The sequence below is a fragment of the Patella vulgata genome, chromosome 7, assembly GCF_932274485.2.
Source record: "Patella vulgata chromosome 7, xgPatVulg1.2, whole genome shotgun sequence".
In the NCBI taxonomy this organism is placed as follows: domain Eukaryota; kingdom Metazoa; phylum Mollusca; class Gastropoda; family Patellidae; genus Patella; species Patella vulgata.
Window position 1 is genome coordinate 60,681,109 of NC_065885.2, and position 15,713 is coordinate 60,696,821.

The window sequence follows — 15,713 nt, forward strand, 5'->3', positions numbered from 1 at the left end:
TTCCCCGGTTGTACGTGGCAAGGATTAGGGTTGCCTGTCCAACCTCGTGGGTTTTCTCCAGGCCCTCCGGTTCCCTCCCACTGCTAAAGACCCCTATGCACAAGCGAATTATTGAAATAAAATTAAACCATATGTTGGTCCCGAAATGACCTAGTTGCGTCGAGTGGACGTTAAACCCCATTTCTCTCTCTCTCTCTCTCTCCATGCATCCGGTTTGACTCTAAATTCAGAAACAATTGACGTTTCGGCGATATAACTGCCTGTACCATTCAGTAATTGAGACTATTACTGCCAAGCGATATACCTATACTGAATATTTCATAGTCAATAACGGCACCATTTACTAGTAAACATGGTTTCCAATGACAACTAATAAACCTCATAGTTAAGAGTTCGCAAATCAAAAGTGTACGTAGATCAATAAGACAGAAACCCCCGCGCTGTCTGAGACCATTTTCCGTCGCAGTAGCAGTGCAGTAAGGACGCCACCCAGGTCTGACGGCTATTATACACAGGTAGAAAGGTAAGTGAATCAATTATGTTTTAAGATTGGGATAACATATTTTGATGTTCAGTAGAAATGAATCCAGATCAATATCAAACATACACCCGTTGAGTGAAGTCCATGAATACATTGATTATATACAGGAACGAGTGGTGTAGAAGCTAAAGGAATCAATTAGTTTTTAAATGAAATGAAATGGGTTTAACGTTCTACTGTTCTGCTCCGAACTGGGCTAACTAAGACGGGCACACGCCATACAGTGGGCTAATAAACATTAGCTTATAAAATGTTTAGTTGTTAGTCGTTCGGATGGAAATCGAGATAAGTGCTGCAGGTTAAATCTCCCTTACAGCCCAGTTCATTTCATGTCATTTGGTTTTGGGATTCATTAATTCATTAATAGTCGTCATCATCTCGTGTTTTATGGAAGGAAAACGTTGCCAATATTATTGCAATGTTCACGGTGCAAAATAGATATGTCGGCAGTTCAAAATATGTAGGGGGTTTAACGCCCAACTTTTCTGCTCCAACCGTGTTTATCAAGATGCGCTAACACCTTGCAGTGTGCCATGAGGGGAAACTTGGCTCAGAGATCTGCATTTCGGACAACTCTATATAGAATTCCAGCTGCCAAGCTTTCATTTACGTGCACGCCAACGTGTACACGGGAACTTGATATTTCGTCCCACCTCAACGACAAGACGCTGTTTCTTGTTATCCCCCCCCCCCTCCGCCATGCACTACTACCAAATGAAACCCGCCCTGAAAAATCCTGAGGTACTCCTTAAGCCAATAACTGGATCGAACCCGCGACGCCCTGGTCTTTGGGGTCATGGGAGTTGACATGCCATGGTCGTTTGGATGGTACGAAAACCCAAATCCGCCCACATAGCATTGCGAGTTTTATAAATAATACTTGTATTAAAATTTATAGAACAGAACACTTGCTCGAACATGTCCGCTGTGATGCATTTACAAATATAATTTACATAAAATAAAGAAAATAAATCGATACGATGTCAGTAGAGCAGGACGAAAGATCTGGCGAGAAACTTCATGTAGTCTGGACGGCAAAGTTGAACGGAAAAAGAACCCTTGGCAATTGAAGAGTCCAGATTTTTGAGCAAGAATGCTCGACGCGAACAGAACAGCGAGTGGGTTTAATTACGACTTCAAAGTGATGTTTAATACGAATCATAATTACCAGTGCAACAACTGACTTCCACGTTTCAGCCAAATTAAGGTCAAATAAATACGATGGACTTGTATTTGTCCGGGAGGTCATTTCACAAAGGGCCTTGGTCGATGAGACCCCGGTCGTTTTTACCTGAAATAGATTGTTCCACAGAAAGTTTATACAATTTGCTACCAGATGGCGCCATTAACTGGGGTTCATTGAAAAAGTGACTCAGATTGTTCTTCCCCGGGGCTCTTCAATTGGAATCTGACGAAGTGTAGAAGGATTAACTGCCACTGTCTGGGCAAAATTCCCCTGCATTGCGTTTGGCCACCTTCGTTAGTCTATATAGCTGATCAAGACTAATAGGACGTTAAACGCAACTTCATTTAGCTTCGATTATTGTTTTGTTTAGAGTGTGAATTACTCAGGCAGATCCATGACGCATTTACAAAGATAATGCAAACACATAAAATATAAATTATACAAAGTAAAGAAAATAAATCGATACAAAGTAAATTGAAAGGAAAATATGAACTGTATGAATGTTAAGCCCCTGTCACACCAAACTAGTTCTAATTACGTTCTGGAAAATGCTTCCAAACGGTCTTCAACTGTGTGCGAGCGGCGTGAAGCTAGTAGCAACTGTTTACGACCTGTTCTAGAACTTTGAGCTTGTTCAAAATTTTCGCCGTCCTCCAATTAGACGGAGGGGCAAGTTTCTTAATACGAGATGGACGTACTATGAACGGAATCGCCGTACGGATTTGCCGTACTATGAACGGAATTACCGTACCATGAACGGAATTAAACCGTATCCCCATCCTACTAGGGACGTGTTAAAAAGTGGCGTAGTCGAGAATCAATAAGCAGTATTTAATTTTATTTTATTTCGTGGTGATGGGTGATTTTTCTTTTTTTAGTTTTTTTTCTTATTGAATATAATATATTTTTACGAGTATTGAATTTATAGGGTTGTGGAACTAATTCATTTGGTGGAGAATAAAACTATGGCTATTTAGCCTTTTTTGCGTAATTAAAAAACCCATAATTTATACTCAATTATCTTTTAATGTTACTGTATATAAAACCTTTCATATTTGAATTCATTATTAGTGTGGTAATTTATTTATTTCTATAATTTAATGTGGATGGATTTTAATGTGAAGCTGGGCATCAGACTGGCATCCACAACCACCAACATCTCTCCACATCTTCCCAAGCCATTTACACTATTGAGCAGAAGCCATTGTAGTTGTGGTACATGGTTCCAGTCTTGGGATGCTTGTTGGTGGATATATGTTTTCCATCCAGGGCACCACCATACTCCTCGCAGTGCTTCGTTTGATTAGACCTAATCCCACTTAAATACTGCTGTAATGGAAGCATATTTCTGTTCCAAATTACGACTGGTCAGTAGTCCGATTAACAACCAATAGCTAACTGCGTAACAATATCATTCAGGTTTAAACAGGGTTCCAAATTGAACCAAATATGTTTACATAACGTTACGTCATGACTCACGATTTTATTATGCCCAATTAACCAGTGCATAACAGAATATTGCAGAAAAACTAATTGCGTGACAAACGAGACTATCAACATGGATACAATGTAAACAATACTACTTGGAGACGAACAAATCATTTTCCTCATAGCACACGTATGGCATATGTCCCATGTTCGATCCCTACGTTCACCGAGAAAGTTCATCTGGATTTTCTGATGTGGTCTCCGCTTGTCAGTGGCGCAGGGCAGGGGGACAAACAAGGGATACTGTATTATTGTTCAAATGGGACGAAAACAACCGAGGTCCCGTGTACATATTGACATGTACGTAAAAGATCCCTTGGCAGTTGGAATTCGAAAAAATGAAATGAAATGAAATAAAATGGGGTTTAACGTCCTACTGTTCTGCTCCTAACTTTGCTTGAGGTTAAAGGGAGATAACACAATTTAATATGTTTACATCCACTACAATTGGCCATTTATTTGGAAATGAAATGGGGTTTACCGTCCTACTGTTCTGCTGCGAACTGGGCTAATGAAGACGGGCATACGCCATATAGTGTGCTATGAGGGAAATTTTGCCCGGGCAGCGGCGCTACGGCCTACTCTTATATCGAATTCCAACTGCCAAGGGATCTTTTACGTGCACGCCAATGTGTACACGGGGCATCGGTTTTTCGTCCCATCCGAACGACTAGACAGCTGTCCCTGTCAGACCCTCCATCCTGCATCACTGACAAGGGGAAACCACGCCGGAAAATCTAAACCCCCTTTCATTTCCACTATTGCTGGGGGCCGGGGTCTGATACAGCAGGTATAGATCCAGGAGAGGGGGGGGGGGGGGATACAGCGAGGCTGGGGTTCGATATAGGTGGAATAGCTCGACCCACACCTGGGTGCGTTACCCGATATGCCAGAGCCGTCTTCATTGGTTTTTTTTTTACACTTTTCAGGGTCTCAGTGCTGACATTGACTGATTTATACTTAGCTAAAAGAGTACGACTTTACAAGACTGTTGAAGAAAATGGTTTTAAAACTTAACAAAAGGTAAGTAATTATATGCCAATGTCGTCGATACGTAGTTAAATTGTTGTATGAATTTAATCTTAGGGTCAATCCACGTCAATTTGACCAGCGGGGAAACCCACCGTCATCGATTTCGCTCATAATTTTTTTCATGGAAGTGTTGCCTTATGAAACCTCTCGATCCAAAATATTTCCCAATAATTCCGATAATTTAACATTTTGTAGACATTTTTCAGAGAGAGAGAGAGAGTGAGAGAAATAGGGTTTAACGTCCACTCGACACAAACTAGGTCATTTCGGGACTAACATATGGTTTAATTTTATTTACATAATTCGCTTGCGCGCAGGGGTCTTTAGCAGTGGGAGGAAACCGGAGGCCCCGGAGAAAACCCACGAGGTTGCACAGGCGACCCTACTCCTTGCCACGTACAACCGGGGATTCGAAACCACGCCAGTCGACTCAATGACAGACTTTATGATACAGCGCGCGCACGCTAATCATTCAGCCATCCAACCCCCCGACATTTTTCAGAGGTGGGGTGTTTCTAAACCTGTGTGACCTGAAAAATGAAAAAATGTCAATAATTTCCAAATTTCAGCTTGATATTTCAAGTAATTTGCAAAATTTGTAAGAGTCGGAATTTTTCGAAAATATTTTGGATCAAGAGGTTTCATAAGGGAACACTTCCATGAAAAAATTATGAGCGAAATCGATGACGGTGGGTTTCCCCGCTGGTCAAATTAAACCACATGTTAGTCCCAAAATGACCTAGTTTGTGTCGAGTGGACGTTAAACCCCATTTCTCTCTCTCTCTCTTACAAAATACGTCTCCCATCGACGCTTATCTAGGTCACTGAACCATTTTTGGACTATTATGCACTTTAAGAGATTTTACATTCAGAGCATTACATCTATCGTTTCTCAATTTTGTCCGATTTAGAGCATTTTTGCGATCGTTGTATAATTTATGTTTCTTTTTTTCAGATCACTATGTTATCGTCATCGACATTTAGTCGCTATGGTGATATTTATGGCGGGAATTATTATTTATCTGAAATCGGATTTGTGGGTCAGTAGTTTTACGACCAACCTAACCCCAACATCTCAACACCACTCAACTTATCAACAGATAAATAGTTCGCCATTGATTGTTTCCAAAAATGACAAATCTGATAAGATAAACAAGACTGATTCTTTGGTATAATACTCTGAGCTACGTCAAACGTGCTCCACAGTTTAACCGCACTCTGCTCCCTAGGAGCAACACACTTTCACACAGCAACTTCAAATAAGCTACCTTCTTCATTACTCCAGTTGATAGAGAACAGTATTCATTTCAATTCATGGGGATCACGGTGGCTAAGTGGGTAAGACGCGCTCGGGTGTTCGATCCCTGCATTGGCCGAAAATGTTCATCCAGATTTTCCGACGTGTTTTCCCCTTGTCAGTGATGGAGGGCCTGACAAGGACAGCTGTCTAGTCGTTCGGATGGGACGAAAAACCGATTGCCGCACGTAAAAGATCCCTTGGCAGTTGGAATTCGTATGCCCGTCTTCATTAACCCTGTTTAGGAGTAGGACGTTAAACCCCATTTCATTTCATTTAATTTTAAATACGATCCCACTATGAAGTTGTAGTTCTGCAACACACGTCACATTGCTGGCAGCCAGCATCTTTCCCACCTTTTCTGATGGAGCATCAGATTAGATACCAGTACAAGTTCTGTAGTTATCTCACAGATAACGCCTTTCTTATGGTGCACCTGTGTAACATGTGATTTTTTCAAAGATTTTGACATCGTTTTTTTTTTCTTCATATTTTTAATTTTTTTTTAATCTTCTTTACTTTTCTTCCTATTTGTTGCTAAATCTTATATATTTTACTATCAAACATGATCGCATTAAAATACCTTCTGATGTATGCCTATATAATAAAAGAGAAAGGTAAGACACTTTTCGGTTGACATTTTTTTCACCGTGAGGTACCCCTGTCGCTATTTAATTCAAAATCGTGAATAAAATTGTCTTGCCTTACAAATCAGCCACTCAGTTCCTTTCGATATATATTCCATTCGATAAAAACACATATTTCAAATTTTTAAAAAAATGCTAAGTCATATTTTTACATCGTTTTTTTTCTTCATGCTAAGTCATATTTTTACATCGTTTTTTTTCTTCATATTTTTTAAATTTTTTTAATCTTCTTTACTTTTCTTCCTATTTGTTGCTAAATCATATAATATTTACTATCAAACATGATAATTATTAATGTTTTATTTGTTTGACGTCACCCGGTACTACCACATTCTTGACCCTCTTCTTCTTTCTGTATAAAACACTGAAAAAGAAATGTCCAAATTCTCAAATTGATTTGAAACGATCAATCCATTAACTCTAAAGACGAAAGCAAATACTACCTTCCAGCTTGTTTAGAACGTCTCAAGCTTTTCAAACGATTTCGCGGATTTAGTAGGTATAGGTTGATTTGGCGTCGAATGTGAATGTAAGTACAATAAAGAGAGAGAGAAATGGGGTTTAACGTCCACTCGACACAAACAAGGTCATTTCGGGACTAACATATGGTTCAATTTTATTTGAATAATTCGCTTGCACGTAGGGGTCTTTAGCAGTGGGAGAAAACCCACGAGGTTGGACAGGCAACCCTACTCCTTGTCATAAATACAATAAGGGTTAAAGATACATTCCTACGAAAGTATTTATTGGCTAGTTAAATTCCAATAAAAGTATGGCAAATTTGGTATTTATGGCAAGTAGAGACACCCAATCTTATCTCACCCCTGGTGGAAGTGAACGTAAAACTCCAGGAACGAACGACCCAATCTTATTATAGCAAAATACTGGTTCCCCTGAAAAAGACCCATGGGACGCCGATAGAAGAAATATGCAAGGATGTCACTAGTAGCAGCCCGTCTCCTCGAGTGACGTAAGGATCGCTTCTTATAGGTAACAGTTGTGGCAATTTTGAGAGACTTAAACGTCCAGTGGAGTCTGGGAGTTTGCAGATGATAATCCAAGAATTTACTTAGGATTTGGTAAATGGACAGCGACCAAAGACAAATACAAGCTAAGTCACGTGACAAACAATACTTCTAAAATTGATTCTTGTGGCATGGGGTACTTTCCTTTGGATTAAAATGTTTAGAGAGGAATTTGAAGCAAATTTTGATAGATAAATCCAAATATATCATGCAATTACACAGTTTGTACGAGGGAAAACTTCTTTAAGTAGCAAGATAAACGAAATTAATACTTTACCAAACAACCAGCGACATCAAAGTTATCAAAATTATTACTGCTAATATGATACCCACGATAAAACCAGTTTCTGAAATAACGGACAAGGACCATATCAGACATATTATATAAATAAACTTTTCGTCCGTAGATGAAGCATGTATAACGGTCAGTTTATATCCACAAAACATTAAACCATATAGAGCTCGACCCATCACATATCAGATTCATTTGATTTTGAACCAAATTATAGACCAGGGGAGCATTAAACAGGTCATTTCCGGACTAACTTATCGTAAGTTTTTCGTTCCGGACTAACTTATCGTAAGTTTTTAGTTCAATTATATGCACCAGTGTGGGTGTGTGTGGCGGGGTGGGGTGTGGGGCATAACCTTCAATCGGCACACATTTGGTTATTTTGGGCAGGGAGTTCATGAGCTGAGGCACAATCACCTGAATCACTGACAGGACTTATGGTCTAAAGTGCACACATTAGACCGCTCGACCACCCAACCAGCATGTAATGGTCTATTGGAAAAGAAAAACGAGGGATTTGTTAATTTCTCATCCTCAAATATTCACAGTTATCACCATATGATGTTTTGTGAAATCATGGACTGACCTTTAAACACACATTATGCAAGAGCTAAATCTGCCTATTGCAAGTCTTTATTTAGGCCTGAAATGTTATAGAAATTATTAATAAGACCTTTATTTACACGACAAGCTTAAAATCAACTCTGTAGACCCACGGATGGATTTAAACAGTAGTTCATTTAAAATTAAATCAATAAATGACGGACCAAGCTAACGTTTACCGTTAGTCGCTGATGTCACTACCGGAAACTGGTGATTAAAGGTCTGCGAAGCGAGTCTACCATAGCCATTGAGCATGTTACTCTATAATCGAGAATATGTGGGTGAACTTATCGTCTGTCAATGAAACGATCACCAATTCTCATAGACAATTGATGCCTATTTCTAGTCCAAACTTCCAACAGTGGCAATTCCGTTCAGAAGAAAGTAAGTTAATTGACTGCAATTTTCAACACTTTCTTTTTTTATCATCTATTTTTGAATTATTATAGCAAGAATGGCCAATTCTTTATAAAACTCTTAACTAATGTATCTTTAATATTTCTTTATGCTGCCATGACTTTATGTCAGATTTGTGTGCTAAAAAACTATATCTTGACTCACTTACATTTATATACAAAGTATAGTGGGAAAATATATACTTACATCTTAGCTCCGGCGTTTAAATAAAGCAAAGCTCTTTGCCTTTACGCGAGAACAGATCTTTCAACAAGAGTAAAGTAAGCTAGGTTACACCCTACCTGGATCTACGTCTCGATTTTGACAATTGCCATAAACTACATGTAAGTGTTAAATTGTACGATAAACGCGATGACTTTGACTTTCCGATTGTTAACTTTCCATTTATTAGTAGTAACATTCCAATATCACCAGCTTATGAGTGTTTGTGTCTCAGCTAATACGTTACGCGAGAGCTTGTTCATTTTATTCTGATTTTATTTTAAGTAGATCGAGGCATTTGTCATCTAAGCTTCACCACAGGGATACTTGCGCACTAAACTTATAAAAACCTTTAAACAGTTTTATGGCCGTCATATTGACTTGATTGGTAAATATAACATGTCTCTCTCAGCTATTATTCTAGATATATTAAATTGACGCGTATACCATCTCCCTGATTATGTCTACTACATCGTTAACACTGTTCACCACGTGCATTTTGCATACCGATAGTCCATTGACCAATCACGCTATTTTACCGAGATTTCGTCTAATAGTTTGGATGCAGCTATGGCGGTTGTGGCGCCAGGCAGGGTAAGCTTACTCTTCCGGACACCTGTTACCACTATTTGTCGTGTATTTTGTACACGGTGAACAGTCCATTTGCTGATTACACTATTTTTTTTAGGACTTCGAATTTTGTCTTATGGTTTGGATTGGTCGTACTTGGTTTTATTTTATTTATCCATAAAGAGCAGCACCACACAAGTGTCAACGCCACTTGAGACCAGAATACTCACCATCTTCGGATGAAGGTGAAGTTTGGCTAAAATTATTATTGGGTGTCGAACTCTTAATGTTTGATTTACCAGTATTGTCGGTGTTCGTACCAGTTGTCGGTACTGTAGCTGTTGGAGTTTGGCTAAAATTATTATTGGGTGTCGAACTCTTAATGTTTGATTTACCAGTATTGTCGGTGATCGTCCTAGTTGTCGGTACTGTAGCTGTTGGAGTTTTGCTACATTCAATATTCACTTGTGATCCTGAAATATATAAATGAAATGAAATGAAATGAAATGAAATGAAATGGGGTTTAACGTCCTACTGTTCTGCTCCTAAACTGGGCTAATGAAGACGGGCATACGCCATACTGTGTGCTATGAGGGAAATCTTGCCCGGGTAGCGAAGTTACGGTCTACTCTTGTATCGAATTCCAACTGCCAAGGGATCTTTTACGTGCATGCCAATGTGTATACAGGAACTTGGTTTTTCGTACCTTCGGAACGACTAGACAGCTGTCATTGTCAGGCCCTCCGCCCTGCATCACTGACAAGGGGAAACCACGCCGGTAAATCTGGATGAACTTTCTCGGCTAATGCAGGGATCGAACATTCGACCTCCTGGCTAGCGAGCCAGCGTCTCACCCAGTTAGCCACCGTGACCCCCTCTTAAATAATAACATGAAATGGGTTTAACGTCATGCTTTTCTGCTCCTACTTAGCTAATGAAGAAGGGAAATTTTGCAGCACTACGGCATACTCTTATATCGAATTCCAACATCCAGAGGGCCTCGTTTTTCTTTCCATCTGAACAACTATACGCTGTCCCTTGTCAGGCCTCGGTCCTGCACCACTGACATGGAGGAACCACGTGGGAAAATCCAGGTGAACTTTCTCGGCCAACGAATGGATCGAACAAGGAACCACCGCACCTCCCAACGACGACTCTTAAAAACAATGGCTTAAAGTTACAATTTCATATTTTTAAGTTATATTTTTAAAATGTATTAAAATAAAGCCTTAAAGCGACAATTTCAATTTTTCTAAGAAAGTCAAAACATAATTATTTCTATGTCTTTTGCTCAATAGGTTGTCAACTCACTATTATACAATTATAGGTATTATTCCCCCTTTATTTTAATAAATTTTAAAAATATAACTTAAAAATATGAAATTGCAGCTTTAAAATAGATGGTATCTATAATCAGTCCTGCCTTGTTAAAGAACAATCCTATTAATCCTATAATTCACTATTGCCAGTTGAGAAATTGGCAAAAATATCATTTTCAACTTCAAATTCAAACGTTTGGAGATAGCTATTCCATGGTGGGGAATAGAAAACTTGGGAGGTAATTGTGTTATTATTTCCGGTGTGAAGATTTTTAAGTGTGAAATAGATCGTATAATAGTGAGTTGACAACCTATTGAGCAAAAGACATAAAAATAATTATGTTTTGACTTTCTTAGAAAATATGAAATTGTAACTTTAAGATTATAGTTGACATATTGAGTCTATGAAAACGATCGAAAATGAAACATGGTTTCAAAGATGGCAACGACGTTTCTTGTTGTTTCCCCGACTCTAATTCGGCCGGGGATTGCGGTGGCTAAGTGGGAAAGACGCTGGCTCGCTAGCCTGGAGGTCGGGTGTTCGATCCCTGCATTGGTCGAGAAAGTTCATCCAGATTTTCCGGCGTGGAACTCCAGTGTCATTGATGCAGAACAGAGGGTCTGACAAGGACAGCTGTCTAGTCGTTCGGATGGGACGAAAAACCGAGGTCACGTATACACATTGACGTGCACGTAAACGACCCCTTGACAGTTGGAATTCGATATAAGAGTAGGCCGTAGTGTCCGGGCAAAATGACCCTCATAGCACAATGTATGGCACATGTCCGTCTTCCTGAGCCCAGTCGGTGCAGAACAGTAGGACATTTAACCCTTATTTCATTTTCATTTCTTTTTCTTAATTCGGCCTTTTCCATAATTTGACGATTAAATTATCTGTGCATGTTTAGCTAAATTATGTGCAATGGCGTTGCTTTGGCAAAGTTAATCGAACCCGGTTACAAAAAAATGGTCATTTTCGGTGTTTCTCCCTATCCCCTCTATCTTACTTACCCAGTGTACTGGTTATCTCTAGACAGAATATGGCACCAATATTACTAGTCCCTTTTTGAAGTTTTAACAGCACCTCTTCTCCTTCTATTAATTCATATTGTACATTTTGTTCATAATTACCACACGAGAAAATTCGTTTCACGTTAGTTTTATAAGTCGAATCTATATTGAAGTCACAATTACTAGGCGCCGATGTGATATTGGCTATTGATATGGTTCCTTGTCCAAAACCATCGTTGATTAATTGTAGAGCACATCCACATCCAATTCCATCGTCGTTATCCAGAACACCTGTCAGATGAACACTTCGTCCTTGTTGTGACGAAGATTTGCAGACCGAAATTGAAGCAACTGAAATGTATGCAATTTAAAGTATTAGTATAAACTACGATGTATATATTTGCTGTGAACGAATTAGATTGTAACGATGTTTGCCGACAAAAGATACAATTTCAAACTGTACTGGCCACGAGAACTTCTCAGTTGAAGAGTTATTAGGTTGTTAAAATATCCTGCCCACCATCTTAGTTGAAAATGAAATGAAATGAAATGGGGTTTGACGTCCTACTGTTCTGACCCTATGATGGGCTAATGAAGACGGGCATACGCCATACAGTGTGCTATGAGGGAAATTTTGCCCAGGCAGCGGCACTATCGCCTACTCTTATATCGAATTCCAACTGCCACGGGATCTTTTACGTGCATTCCAATGTTTACACGGGACCTCGGTTTTTCGTCTCATCCGAAGGACTAGACAGCCATCTTAGTTAAGCAATAGTTTCGATTTGTTAAACCCCGGTTAGTAGTAGAATAGTTTAACTTGGATTTAAAAAGCCGAATGCCAATAATAACGGTCACCAATTCAAGTTTAAAAACATAGAATGACGCTGCACTGAAATCAAATACCCTTGTAGAGACTACCTTTCAGAAATATATATTTTTTTTGTCTTGTGATAGCAAGGGTTATATTGACTTTCCCGGAATTAAATCAAATAAAATTCCCCAATTGTCTGCACCATGACGTAATCGGCAATACTTGGGCTTAAATGATGCTTACGGTACGAAACTTAAGCAGTTTATCGACAATGAGCTCAGCTTGAGAACAGACATGAAGTTAATTGACCGACATTTTAATTCCTAAATCGACTACTTTAGTCCAAAACATGAAATTTCTGGAAATTGGAGAAGTATTTATTCTGCTTCCATTAAATAAAATTGCAAATGTTTATTTAGTCGTTTGTGTGTGAAAAGGGGTAGAATCGCATTACAAAACAGTATACTATTTCTTTAATATGGCGGTCTCTGTGTGTAGAACGGATACTTACTTGAATTATCACAGTTAGTTCCATCTGAAAATATAAACAGACAGGTGAGTTCATTTTTTTAATGTTGTGAATGGCTCGTAACTTAACTATAGGTCATTTTCTTTTATCGGAAAAAAATCTGATAAAAATACAGATCTATATTTCGTTTCGTTTTTTATACTTTCGATGGCCTACACTACATTAAGATCTGACCGGTTGTTGCGATAGGTCACGTTAGAGGTCATACGGGCGGCTTTTGACCCTATGACGTCAGACATTTGATTAACCAATCAGCATTAATGTTACGAGTGGGTTACCCACAGATCCGTGCAAAACACGCCAAAAGCTCGCCGTAACAGACCGTTTCATTGGCGAATCGCTCACACCATTTAGAACACATCAATGATAACAACTCTTCCAGATCCTAGTGTAGTAAAGGCAAGTAAACGAAATGGGATCTGTGATTTGATCAGATTGAACGGAAAAAAAATATGCGTTTTACTCGTCTGATCTTGGAAAAATGAAATAAAGTGAACTTGTGTTTAACGATTCTGCGCCAACCGGGCCAATGAAGACGGTACAGTATGATACAGGGAAGATTTTGACCGGACTGTGGCGCATCCGTTTACTCTACATCGAAATCCAACTGTTAAAAGTTCTATTACGTGCATGCCAATGAGTAAATGGCTGGGTAGCGGTTTTTTGTCCCATCCGAACGACTAGACACATTTTTCTCCACCAATCGTGGAAACCAGGCTCTAAAACCCCACAGAACTGTCGCGGCTAACATCGAAATATTCTGGTCGTTTTGTGAGCCAACGTCATTTACTGAGTCACCTTCTTGAATAATTTTCGAACACCGCCTATCCTATATTGGCCAATTTTTAAAATACAAGCTCAATTGGCATATTGCTCAACGCTCACTGTTTGATAATACTGACAAAATGTATTCTCGTGAAACGTGTTTGTTTGTAACTGCCTTATACAATTTATGACAGCAATAAAACTCTTACCTGTAATGGAAACACAATGTAGAAATACAAAAGCCAACAATAGTCTGGTAACTTCCTTTGTGTACTCACACATCATAATGGCAGATTACAGGTGGGCCTACTGCTACTTTACATTCACTGTAACATGTTATATGTTTTAAACGAAACGAAAAATTTGATAAACGAAATAAATACATTAAATAAGTGCGAACGTTGCGCAATCATGCATCTCATTTAAGCCAAAATAATTTTCACATAAATAAAAAGAAAGGGAAATGGCGGTTTTATATATCCGAGTCACTGCAGCTAACTCAATTCTAGATTTTACTGCACCAGAATAAAACCGTTTTTTTTCTTTTTTTGGTTTCGGATTTCCTATTTTTAGTTGTTCGTTGTTTAGGTTAGCTGTTGATATACAGAAAAACACAATTTACCGACAAAGTTCCGTTAATAATATCCACACAGAGGCAAGAAAAATGTTTTCTTAAACCCCAGTTATCAACTTATGAATACAATACCACTTCGTTATTTGAGATCGACAATTCACCGGTATATACAATCACGATTCTAGCGCATTCTCCCCGCTTTCTGATTACTTCAAGGAAAGTTTAATACTGGTAAACCACAACAACCTTTACTCTCGGTTTCCTGTTTTTTTTTATCATGTTTACTATTTCCATATCTATTATACTGAATCGATCAAAAAATAATTTTCGAATCCACAAAGTTAATATATATCCACTTAAACCAGGGTATACTTTCAATATCACCTATCTGAATTCCGTTTGAACTATAAGTAATGTATATAAATATATTCCTTTCATCTGAATACAATCGGGGCGGATACATATTTTTATTTCGGAAGGCGTATTATGTTAAGGCATGTATTAAACGAGGTAGTGTATGGAATATCTAGCAAGGTACCCGTCTTCATTAGTCCAGTTGGTTTAGAAAAAATAAGACGTTAAACATCATTCTATACATTTTTATTTCGGGAGGTGTATTATATTAAGCCATTTATTAAACGAGGGAGTGTATGGAATATCTATACCAAGGTGCATGTCTTCATTAGTCCAGTTGGTCCAGAAAAATGGGACGTTAAACATCATTCCATACATGTATCCAACATGGTTATCCCTTGTCAGTGGTGCAGGACGAAGTCGCAGGCAAAAGATATCGTACATATTGGCGTGCAAGTAAAAGATCCATTTTCCGGCGCGCCCCCCCCCCCCATTGTCAGTGATGCAGGACAGAGGGCCTGAAAAGGACAGCTGTCTAGTCGTTCGGATGGGACGAAAAGCCGAGGTCCCGTGTACACATTGGCGTGCACTTAAAAGATCCCTTGACAGTTGGAATGTAATATATGAGTAGGCTGTAGCGCCGCTGTCCGGACAAAATTTCCCTTCATATAACATTATATGGCGTATGCCCGTCTTCATTAGCCCAGTCGGAGCAGAACAGTAGGACGTTAAACCCCATTTCATTTCATTCATTATGCCAAAATGCATGAGATAATCTAATTATTTAAACTGTATTGACCAGGGCTGAGATCAAGTTAAAATTTCCTTTAACTGATTAACGCGTTATTTTTTTTTTTTAAGCTAATGAGTTAATTATCGAAGCTCCTAAAACATGACCATTTTCGCATCCAACCTTTTGTAGAGAGTAAAAAAAACCTTTTTATTCCGGACTCCAAATCCAGGATTTAGGTGGAATGAGGGGGGGGGGGTCTTTTTAAAAACATCGAATTAGGTGGGAGACTGGAGACCAAGATATTTCGACCGGAAA

The 15,713-nt window shown here is 38.9% G+C and overlaps 2 long non-coding RNA genes across 2 annotated transcripts; one reads left to right on the top strand and one right to left on the bottom strand.

Moving 5' to 3' along the window:
- The first annotated feature begins 435 nt into the window (after positions 1-435).
- Positions 436-5,884, top strand: LOC130013678 (uncharacterized). The gene is made up of 3 exons (XR_008788894.1): positions 436-523; positions 4,145-4,238; positions 5,203-5,884. It is a non-coding gene; the product is annotated as an uncharacterized LOC130013678 (long non-coding RNA).
- A 486-nt stretch (positions 5,885-6,370) lies between these two features.
- Positions 6,371-14,708, bottom strand: LOC126827606 (uncharacterized). The gene is made up of 6 exons (XR_007682770.2): positions 13,947-14,708; positions 12,955-12,978; positions 11,630-11,980; positions 9,530-9,772; positions 7,494-7,563; positions 6,371-6,555 (listed from the first exon to the last, which is right to left on the bottom strand). It is a non-coding gene; the product is annotated as an uncharacterized LOC126827606 (long non-coding RNA).
- Positions 14,709-15,713: the final 1,005 nt, after the last annotated feature.